The sequence below is a fragment of a genome, unplaced genomic scaffold (assembly GCF_019419815.1).
Source record: "Pyrus x bretschneideri cultivar Hongxiangsu unplaced genomic scaffold, Pyrus_bretschneideri_v1 Contig8, whole genome shotgun sequence".
Lineage (NCBI taxonomy): Eukaryota > Viridiplantae > Streptophyta > Magnoliopsida > Rosales > Rosaceae > Pyrus > Pyrus x bretschneideri.
Window position 1 is genome coordinate 176,356 of NW_025999820.1, and position 12,056 is coordinate 188,411.

Here is a 12,056-nt window from a genome sequence, read left to right on the forward strand (position 1 = left end):
AATGATACTGCACATTTTATGAAAAAATAAATTATATATAAATGAAACGGATAAGGCCTCTAAAAATTTTATGAGAAAATAAATCTTCAGATTTAATTGAGTTGTTTTAAAGAAAATACGACATATTTCTCTATTCAAATGGAAATATACAAGATTTAACACAAATGAAGGACTTGTACAAAAAAAATATAACATAATAATCTCATATGTAGAATATAATTAAAGAAACGAAGGATTTACAGAAGTCAATGAATTTAGTGCTACAAGACCATGTGATAGATCAAAGATCTCAAAACTAAATAATTGTGAAGCATGGCGTTTTCATATTCCACAATTAATTTTTTTTTTAGAAGCAAATAAAAAAAATAATAATTGTGGGATATGAAAATGCCATGCTTATATATGGTCCGCATATAAGGGCATTGCAGCTACAAACACCTAACGATCCCAAAGCATCGTTCATTAGCACTCCATTACTATGGTGAAAAACACCAAATGAACCTTAAAATGACCAAACTCGCATATTGCAAAACTATCAAAACTGCCTAACGTAAGACCACCAAGTTCACTTATGGCAAATCCAGACAACTCATTGAGTTTATGGAATTATTACACACACAACTCTCTGGGCCCGGAAGAGGTAGATGATTATGGTTTGCTACTAGTTGTCTCCCTTTTAAAAAAGGTAAAAAAAACAGTACTAAATTTTATCCTCCTATATCATGGCTTGGTATAGGCTCCCATTGCAACTGAGTGGATTGACAACGTCCCCTGAATCAGGTCCAAACTTGGTTCAACTATACAATGTCGACAAGTCTAGCACTACTCATGAATCGAGAATCTCGAGCGTTTTTGAGATCTGAATGAATTTATAAATTTGTCGAGAAGAAAAGAAGTCAAGACAATTCACCAAAACGAAAGAGATGGCGAGGGTTCGAGCATGAAAGACCATCTCATGAAGGAGATCCACCTGCTTCCTTGCCACCAAAGCAATTAGGTACTTTTAATTTAAAAAAAAGTTGGTGCTAACACCATCGTTTTCTAGATTGGTAAGAACGATATTTTTGTAAGGTTGGGCTTAGGCCATTGTTTTTGGTCCAGTCCAATTCCATTATACCCTATGTCAGCCCAACCGTCCTATTAAAAAGTATGGGCTTGACGCCATATACTCTTTTACTTGTCATTTGTTAGAATCTGACGTACACATAAACGTGTCAGCATCAAGAATTTATTAAGTTAGCAATTGGTTAACGTTTTAATGCTTTTTTTTTTTTGGTCAACAGAACTTTCATTATATTAAAAAAATTAGTACAAGAATCAAAAGGAATCCGGTAAATAACAACAGATAAAGTAAAAGGTTCAAGCAAAATAAGAGCTGCAATCCAAGATATAATGGAAGGACCTCACAAACATAGGCCCGAAGGTTGCAACAACAAACAACAAAAAAACCATAATTTCAAGTAGCATAAAACAGACCGTCACCACCGTCACATCCTCGGAGGAAGCTGAACTCTGAACCACTAGAGTAGACACCAGATCCAAGTACTTTTCACAATCCCCCGAAAATATATACAAACGAAGTATCATATGGGTAGAGAGTAAGGTTAACGGGTATGTAAAATACCCAAAACTTAACAGCAAAAGCGTTCGGAGCAACACTAAAGTTAAAAATAGCATTGGGGCATGAACATATGTTGGTGACACTGTGAAAGAATACAATTGGATGATGAGTGCCAACGTTAGCTTTGTTTCAACCACGACCGAAATTTGACTTGCACAAATTCGAGGCCCCAAGCCAGATAGGATGAACGAGGCTGAATGCCTTTGAGGCTCTAAAAACCTTGATGGAATGAATGCCTTAGCATCTTCTCCCCATATATTTGTGTCGTGATGGAGAGCGACCAACGCCAAATAAATTTGTGCACCAACAGGAATTTCCAAACTCCCGAGCTTAACCTTCTTTGTTGCTTGCCTCGCAAGCATACCGGTTAGAGGTTAAAGCCTGAGTGTTTCATTAACAATCATAGTCACCTATTTAAAAAGTGAGAAAATAAACAAAATGAGAGGATCTAGCAGCTTAATTGTGTAAACATACAACGTCTACTTTTATCCAATGCATAAAACATCAACTTCTTGCCAGCATTGATAATTTGATTCTAACTAATTGGATTTGATTTTCTTTAAGCTGGCTAAATTAAAGATTTTAATGAACTTACAATCTTAAGTCATTCAAATTCTCTACAACTGGAAGCTGATTGTCTCTGAAAACGTGGAATACTTCTTTTCTTGTACGGCGTCATTAACAGATTAATGAGATTTCTCAAATCTCCCTTCCTTTTGCCATTTTTGCAATCAATGTCCGTATGGATTCACTACTCTCCTTCTCTAATCTCCACCTTTCTCTGTTACTCTTGGTAGGCAAAAACTTGCATGCCAAAAAAAGCATTCATCGAGAACTATCTTGATGAATTAAGAATATCTCAGTAATTAGCATGCATATAAACTACGTTATCTTTCAAATGACAACAGTGAGAGTATATAAACGAGGTTTGAATCAGTTATATTTTTTTACATTCACCTGAATCTAGGAATGTATATGCTCCTTATTGCCTTAATGAAAAGATGCATGCGTTGTTCTTGCAAGTCGAAAACACATTTTCCCTCCTTGAAACTTCTTCCGAAAGCAGTCCTCAATATGACATCCCCTAAGAGCTCATGAAATTCTTTGTGCACATCCAACTCAAACTCTTCTCCCCCTTGTCTTATGTCCTCCCATTTCTCCATTTCTCCAACATATTTATTGTACTTTCCACAATCTCCAGAACCCAACTTTGTAGTATTAGAACACAATAACATCACGATTGGTGTATAATCATGAATATCAAATCAAATTTCTAGCCATTTATTTATTGCTTAACTAATTTCGATGTTCTGGTTCCACTGAGTAACTTTTAGTGTCACAATCAAATTATGAAGTTATGTTACTCATCCTCTAGTTATAATATGACCAGATGAAGTAGTTGATATGCTATGATCCTAAAACATAATATGCATAAATAAATATAGATAATATGAACATACAACATAATATGCATAAATAAATAAATTTATAATTTTACATGACATTGCTGAAGATTACTCGAGAGGAAGAGTTTCACCTTGACATGCTCCATGTTGAAGGTGTTGTTTACAATCCTTCTGTGAAAGGCCCATTGATCGCCCTCGAGCCCAACAAGCCCCCAATCACCGAGCAAAAACTTAGTTAAAGGTGTAAACAGTATCTTTATAAACGACCTACCCGAATTGAAAAGGATTTCCTTGATCATATCCGGGTCAGATATTGTCAGTCGGGGCTTCATCCCGAACCATTTAACGAAAGTCTTCCTATACATGCGAGACCACTGGTGGTAAATTTTGATGAAACCTTCACTCCTGTTGCTCGTCTTGAATTAGTTAGACTTCTTTATGCTATTGTACACCATTTAAAGTTTAAACCTTTTCAAACAGATGTCAAAACAGCATTCCTTAATGGATATCTTAATAAGGAGGTCTATGTGGAACAACCAAAAGGCTTTGAGGATCCTCACAAGCTAGATAGGGTGTACAAACTAAGGAAAGCTCTTTATGATCTTAAACAAGCCCTTTGTGCTTGGTATGATAGGTTATCTTCCCATCTTCATACTCATGGTTATACTTATGCCTCTGTTGATAAAACTTTGTTTGTTAAGAAAGTTAAATCTTATGTTGTGATTACTTAACTGTATGTGGATGACATAGTTGTTGGGTTTACTTCTGATTCTTTTGTGAAACAATTTATCGATATGATGACAAGTAAATTTGAGATGAGCTTGGTTGGTGAATTAAACTACTTCTTTGGACTTCAAGTGAAACAAGAAAAGGATGGTATCTTCATCTCTCAAACAAAGTATGCCAAGAACTTAGTGAAGAAGTTTAGCCTCGAAGGTTCAAAAGCTACTAGATCTCTCATAAGCATATGTGCCAAAATTCACGAAGACTTAAGTGGCAAGGATGTTGATCAGACTCTATATAGAAGCATGATTGGAAGCTTACTCTACCTGACTGCTAGTCGACTAGACATTACATTTTCTATTAGGGTATGTGCACTATTTCAAACTATCCCAAGGAGTCTCACTTACAAGCAGTCAAGAGAGTCATTAAGTACTTGGGTGAGACCACTAATTATAGACTTTACTACATTTATGACACTAACATAAACCCGGTTGGGTACATTGATGCCGATTAGGCTGGGTGCATTGATGATTGAAAGAGGACCTCAAGGGGGATCTTTCTATGTTGGGAACAATTTGGTTGCTTGGCATAGCAAAAAGAAAAATTATGTCTCTTTATCTATTGCCAATGCAGAATATGCGGCTGCCAGAAGCTGTTGCACTCAACTGATGTGGATGAAACAAATGCTCAGTGATTACAGTATATCTCAATCCACCTTTCTTGTTTATTGTGATAATATGAGTGCAATTGATATCTCTAAGAACCTTGTTCAACATCCGAGAATCAAACACATTGACATTAGGTATCACTTCCTTAGAGATCTAGTGGAAGCTAAGATTCTTACACTAAACTTTGTGCTAATTGAAAACAACTAGTTGACACATTGACTAAAGCCCTAGGTAACCGAAGGTACGAAGATCTTTGATGGTCTATTGGTCTTTTTGCAATGAACTGAATTGTTTGAATAGCTTTGCTTCCAGGTTTAACAGTCATACATTCATGATATTTTTTAGATTATCCTTGGATAATTATTCACTGTGATGTCAAAGGTTCTTCCTATTATCTTGATGGCCTCTGAAAAATCATTTTTCCAATCATCCAAATCGAGTGGTGTTCTTAAATTTAATGTTGCATTAGTCCTAATTGAGTGGTAGTGACTTTACTTACTCTATAATTTGGACCATGTGCCAATTCTCTTCTTTTTGTCCTCTTTCCAAAATCAAAACAAAAAAAATTCAAATGTGAGAGTGTTATATGAAAGGGGTGTCTTCAAAAGAACGTACATATTATCAAATGGGAAAATTCCTTCATTTTGGCCTTCCATGCAATGTCATGTGTAGTGTTTCAATCTCCCCCTCTATAGGTATTGAATCAAATTCTCTAAAAAAAATCAATGGTGATTCATCAAAATTTCACCTTAATTCAAATGACCTTGGCATTTCTCTGGTGCCTCACTCAAGTTCTTCACCAAAGTTAGCTTCTCGTCCAAGGATTATGCCTTGCTTTTTGCGAGTCTTGTCCATTGTCCATATTATGTAGGAAGTATTGTCTCTAAAGTTCAATGGATTATTAAAAGCTTGGTTAACTTTGAAAATGCTTTTGAGATTAAATGTTTGGTTCTATGATTTTAAGATGGCTATCCAAAATCATTCTCCCATACCTTGACATGTCACTAAGGATTATGAGCTTGTGTTAATCTCATTATTAATATTTGTGTATGCCTTTGAAGATTTGTCCATTGAGAACTACATTGCCCGTCTACCTTTTGTGTTCTTTAAATTACATATCTCTTAGAAGCATAGATATTCAAGCTAAATCGTAGTTCATTCTCATCTAGTGGTTATGTTGTTAGTTGTCTATTGGTGCAAATCGCAAATTTTGTGATATTCTTGTTCAATAACCTATTCATATCTCAAGCATCAGTTTTAGGGGAGTTTTCATTATAGGGGAGTTCAATCACAATGTATGCATCTTTTTGTACTTACTTATTACTAGTCTCATTGTCGCTACATTGTGCTTAGGCATATCCACATGATCTATTACAAATTATGAATCCGCTGTGCTCTTCTTGTTTTTATCATGTTTATTTTCAGCAAATTTGACTATTCTGTGTGACTTTTCACCATGTCTTTGTCTTACCATGACAAAATAGGGAAGAAAAATTTCGTTATGCTTCATATCTTGCAAGCCTTTCACTCATGATAAATTTCACTTGTTCTTGTCAAGAGTTGTTCTTTTGCAGGACTTGTTACTTGGTCTTCTTTTGTTGATTGATGTTCTCTTAAGTGTGAGTTTTAAGTGAAATTAGTTATAGGCTTAGGGTAATTTGTCAAGGAAAGCCAAATGGGGAGATTGTAAAGTATAAAGTGTTTGGCATTCCTTGTCAAATATCGTTATTGAACCGTCACACATACTCAATCTAGCTTTAGAATATATTTAGAATATGGGTTGTTGTTGCTGAAGTAAATGTTCAAGAAGTGGCACATTTCAACTCAACAATTTGTTCATGCATGTGCATTTCATATCTCTCTCTTTGAGTTGTATTCTGTCTAGTTTGATTGTCTAGTCAATTTTGTGCACTGACTTCCATCTGTCTAGGCACACAGATTACGATAGCCCACATGGGCTGACTAACACCTTTCTAATGGTAGTCAGTTTCTGGCCATCGATTTGCCTAGATCTCTTTTGTAGCTGATAAATGTCCTGGAGACAAGTTGGTTGATAGAAAATCTGATTTCCTTGGGTATATTTACTTCTAGGGTTTCAGATTGTTCTTGGGGTTTCAGAATTTATTTGTTAGAGAGAGTTGCTTAAAGGGTTAAATCTTGCATCTTTTTCATTTATGAACCCTAACTGTCAAACCTTCCTCATGCAGTAAACACTCAATCATTGTCTATTAGGGTTGCATTTTTTTAAGGTTTTGCATTTAAGTCTTGGTCTGGTTTTAAGCTTTAAATTTGGTTTTAGACCAAGCTTTTGGATTCAAGTTGGATTCTTTCTTCACCATTTTAACTGAAGAATCTAACAGGTCATTTGAATCCAGATTTCATGTGCATATCATAAAATTATATCACATTATTAATCGTGTTGATCTCGGTGCCACAAAGTGATGAGCTCAGAAGGAGCTACCACTTCATGAAGACCGAATGAGTTCGTCTCATGTAAGGCAAGGTTGTAGAAAGGTAAATCTGCTTCATAGATAGAGATCTAGGAATTGAGTTTGTGGGGTCTTTGTATGAACCTTTGTTTACACTAAAGGATTGGACTTAGTGGAGGGTCCCTGATTTTTTAACCCCGAGGGGTTTTTCCGGCCAAAAATATCTTGTGTTCAAGTTATGTTTATTGTGTCACACATCCCTCATACACATATATGGTACATATATCTGTTGAACATTTAAATGGTATGTGCTCACTGTCATGCTCACTTGACACATTAATAACTTGCAACGACCTATATCCTTGCTAACTAGGATGGTTTTTGTGAACTGAAATTGGTATTTGAATCTTGGATTTATCAACGAACAAATCTATCTTAGTTGACTAACATGCTTTACTAGTAAGTCCAACAAATTATAATTTTTATATATAGGTTATTCCACCTGGTACCAATTTCACTATGCAATCTTGATCTTTAAAGGCTCTTGACTAAATTAGGACCCAGCCGAATTCACTCTTAATTCTCAAGAAATCCATCATTAATTCAAACTCTACTAACCCACCTTGGGCTAGGCTTCTATCTAAACAGACTTGGGACTTAGGAGTTTGTCTAACTCTGGGCCGAGCCCATAATCATACTTGGCCCAAATCCATTATTTTGGGTCCAAACATGTTTATATAAATTATATTAAAAAGAAATTAAATAGCTACAGACTCAAATGGTAAAGTTGGACAACGTTTAGTTATATATTATCAATAGAGAATCTCTCACTGATTTGCATATTACCTAGAAAATCTTTACGCAATTTTGAAATTAATTATTATGATATGAATTTGTAATCGGAACAAGGCAAAGGCCCACATAGCAACAAAGCTGTACAAAAACAACTTTGCTATTCTTATAGAGAATTAATCAGCCAGCAGGTGATCTAAGTAAGGCACCATGTAAGCTATCGGCCATGCCTGAAGTTGCATGAATTTTTCATATCAGTTAAAAAAAATAAAAAAAAAACTAGTTGAAATAAGTTGTCGACTGAACGAGAATTCGTCGACAGACATTTGTCGGAAAAGAGCAGTTGGGGAAAACTCGTTGCGTGATAACCTAACCAACGGATAAACAAGTCCGTTTATTAAGTTGTGATCTAACCGACAAAATACGCTGTCTGATAATAACGCGTTTAGCCGACGAAATATACCTTGATCGCTAGAATATAATTAAATAATGGGGTGAGATTATCCCGATTACACCTCCATCGGCCAAAACTTTATTAAAAAAAATTAAAATGATAACTATTTTATTTAATTCTAAAATTAAAAAATAATATACAAAAAAAGAAAGAAAAAAAAATATTAAATTCCAATATTTAAAAAAATAAGCATTGTTAAAATGACAACTTACAACCCAAAAAAGATTGTTCGGACAAATATAACGTAGAAAAAGTAAAAAAAGATATAGTAAACTATTGTGCTAGGGGGGTTTGCTGACAGTTGGGGCGGCTCCTGAGACGACTGTTGGGGGGGCTCCTAGAATGGTTACACAAGCTTGGACGGTGGTAGGGGAATTGTAATCCCAGAAGCTGACAAGGACTAAGTACGACCATGAAGTACAAGCGCAATAATTCCTTTTGGTGCGCGGTATGGGATGCACTTGAGCTTGCTTTGTAGAAAACACAGCCAAGTTGTACGCGGAAAAAGTGATTGCACCAACGAATCAAGCTAAACACATGTTTGTTTGATCCAATCTACGAACTGAAAGTGAGATCTTGCAACCACGTAACACCTGGATTTGCAAGAATGGCTACTACGCGGTTTTCATCAAATGGCACCAAACTGTTAATGCTCAAAACTGGTGTGGCTAACAAAGACCAATATGTTTGTGTTCAGCCCTTGGTGGGCTCGGGGTTTTGAATTATAAGGACTGAACAACAATATTTAAGTGCTTTACCCCTTGAAATTGGGCGATGTCCATTGAGCCTTTCGTATATATTAGATAAAAGATTACAAATAGCGCCCGACTTTCACACAATCTTTTTTCTCTTAATTCGTCCTACCCCTTCTAAGGATTACTCATCCTTCTTATATAGGCCCTCCATAACCTCAACTCCCTAGTCTCAAGATCTTTCATTGCATTTGCATTTAATGTGCTAAATACGTATACTTGACCTGCTAGTTACACATCTATTCTTTAGTTGACACATGGCAGCAAAATGACATCCCTTTAGGTCCACTTGCATGCTTTCATAGGACAACATGTACTGAGTGCCTTGCTCAACCTAGGATAAGGTTCTAAAAGACGCTAGGCGCTAGTCGGACGGCCGGCTAAGGCCTAGCGCCTAGGCGGACTAGGCGGATTTAATTAAATCTATTATATTTTGTGTAAATAAGTGTGTTTATACTTAAAATATATATGATTTCATCATAAACTACAAAATGGAATGACATTGATAGGAGCATATTTATGCTAGTTAGTTATGTTGTTTCCTTGCATTTAGTTACTTAATTACTATCTATTTTAGTCTTTTAAGCTATTTTCGTATGTTTTTAAGTCCTAATGGCAAAAGGAGCAAGAAAGTGCATTTTGAGGCTATTTGGAGCAGTTTTGGGCATGGATTGGATAGCTTAACTATGGAGCAATGTGGATGGACGAAATTGAAGTCAAGAGATGCTAGGAAAGGCTAAAAATCTGGAGAAAGAAGTCCAAATGCAAAGAAAATGAGGAAAGAGCAAGAAATAAGGAACCTTATCCAAATTTCCTTATCTTATCCAAACCTTATCCAACCTTATCTTATCTTATCCTATCCTAATCTTTTCCTACCTTAATTCCAACTTTAAAGAGGACTCCTTTTCACATTAAATCACCTAAATATCAAGTTCTAGAAGCCCTATTTTCGTGCATTGAGTTTATGCCACATTTAACCCTTCTAGAAGTTCTAGAATCTGCCACAAGGACCATTCCTTGTCCTCCTTGGAATCTAATTGAAAGTATCCTTGTTCTTTGGTGATTTGGGGTCTTAATTCCTCTCATTTTCAGCCCAAATTCGTGCCTCCCCTTCACCCTATAAATACTTGATGCCACAACACTCAAAAACCACCACCCTCTACCCCAAATTCACACCACACCATCCACCACACCTCAAGAGCCTAAATTCACACAAATCCCCATTGTGTGCAGCAAGGAAGGAAGGAGGAGCCACCTGGAGTGTTTCTAGGTGTATTCTATCTTTGTTTTTAATGTTTAAGTTTAATTATCTTTGTTTTGCGAACATGAGGAGCTAAACTTGTTTTAGCTAGAGGAGACTTTGAAACCATGATTATATTTGCAATATGAATTGATTAATTTCAGTTGTGATTTCATAAATTGTGAATGCAATTTACTTAACCGTTTGATGGATAACTTATTCTTGTTTGTTGATTAAGGGTGCACACTTAATTTGCATGCTTGAATTCGGTGCTAGAATATAAGGTAAATTCACATAATCGTTACAAACTTATGTTCACAAGTAGTTAAGGTTGTTTTCACAATCATGTTAAGTAAATTCCTAGCATGAGTATCATGATGTCATAGTTACAAGTGCTTTGTCAATACTTATGATTTTCATAGAACATAATGATCTTTGATTGTATCTCTATTATGATGTCATGTAGGGGACTTTTGAAGAATGCTTTGGGTTGTCGTATGATGTCATCCAATCCAATAACTTAAGGAAAATCTGAGGGTTAATTAGTGATGTCACAGTTAATCTGGGGTGTTGAGGTTCATGGTTTATTGAAAAGCAACTGGAAATCAATTTGTATGCAAGTGTGTCATGTGTGGAGAAGGACCCTCTAGCTATCTAATCATCCATCGTTTTTCCCAAATTCGTCCAAATCCTATTTAAGTCTTTTAGTTATTTGTTTTTATCTTAAATTCGTCAAAACCAAAACCCCCCTTTGTTTTAAGTGTCAATTAGGTTAGAATTTGAGCTATTGTGTGTTTTTTAGTGTTTTGAGTCAAAACTAATTCAATTTTCGTCCAAAGTAAGTCCTAGAGTCTAGTTTGAGTCTTTTTGATTGTTTTGTGTTGTTTTGAGTCTTTTGAGTTTATTTTGAGTCATATAGGTTTAGTTAAGAGTCTTTGAGTTTGTTTAAGTGTTTTTAAGCATATTTTTGTATCTTTGAGTCAGTTTTCATTAGATTAGCAATCCCTCCTAATCCCCGGCCTAAAACGATCCCTACTTATATCTATACTACAATTGTCAAAAAGAGGGTTTAATTTGTGTGCTATTATATATATCACATCAAATTTTTGGCGCCGTTAAGTATTCAACAAGTCTCTTACAATTTATTGAAAAATTAAAATGCAAGATAAAAGTTATCTATTTTCTGTCTAAGTGAGTTGCAACCTAGGCCAGTATCTAAGCGAGCTTGGGTGGGCTAGGCGGGTGCCTAGGCAGGCGCCTCAATAGGTCTAGGCGCCATTTCTTAGTTTTCAAACTCTTAAGCATTAATCGGGACATTGGCCAATCGCTTAGCACCGTCTAGGCGTTAGGCGGTGCTAGGCGCGGATTTTTAGGACAGTGACCTAGAAGTTGGTGGGAATCCACGCCCAAGTACTTTTGTGAGTCATTACATCCCTTCACAGACTTCTGTTCTCTTTGATAGCTGCAACGTGGCTTGGAGTTGATGTCTAAGTAAGCATGTCTCTGTGTCCTTGGGATTTTGTTCTATAAAGTTGTCAATGCCCCAACTTGCTCCCGGTGTTTGGAAAGCATTTTATGGGGAAGCACTCGACTTCATTGCTGATGTACAACTCGGAATGACGAGCAGTCATGTGTAGCACTAGGGATCGTTCTTTCCAATCTTGTTGAGCCTCAACCTTTCTTCCTTCGGGCGTGCATTCTTTTGGGCCTTTGAGGGTCAGAAAAGAGGGATTTTCAAAGCACTCAAAATTCGGAGTAGTACACCACATGTAGTTATAATTGGAAGGACACTTGAAAAAGAAAAAAAAATTCATCATTGATATAATAAAATGTGACATATCGTCCTATATTTCAAACCCATTAAAAAATCTCTTGTCGGAAAGGATCCTGCGATAAAAATAGGACCCAACCTCTTAGTCTGACATGGCAAGGTTTCATTGGTCACCACCGTAGTGGACCAAACGTCACAGG

At 36.1% G+C, this 12,056-nt stretch overlaps 1 pseudogene; it reads right to left on the reverse strand.

Annotated features, from left to right (window-relative positions):
- Positions 1-720: 720 nt before the first annotated feature.
- LOC103930418 lies at positions 721-4,099 on the reverse strand (annotated as a pseudogene).
- Between the last annotated feature and the right edge of the window lie 7,957 nt (positions 4,100-12,056).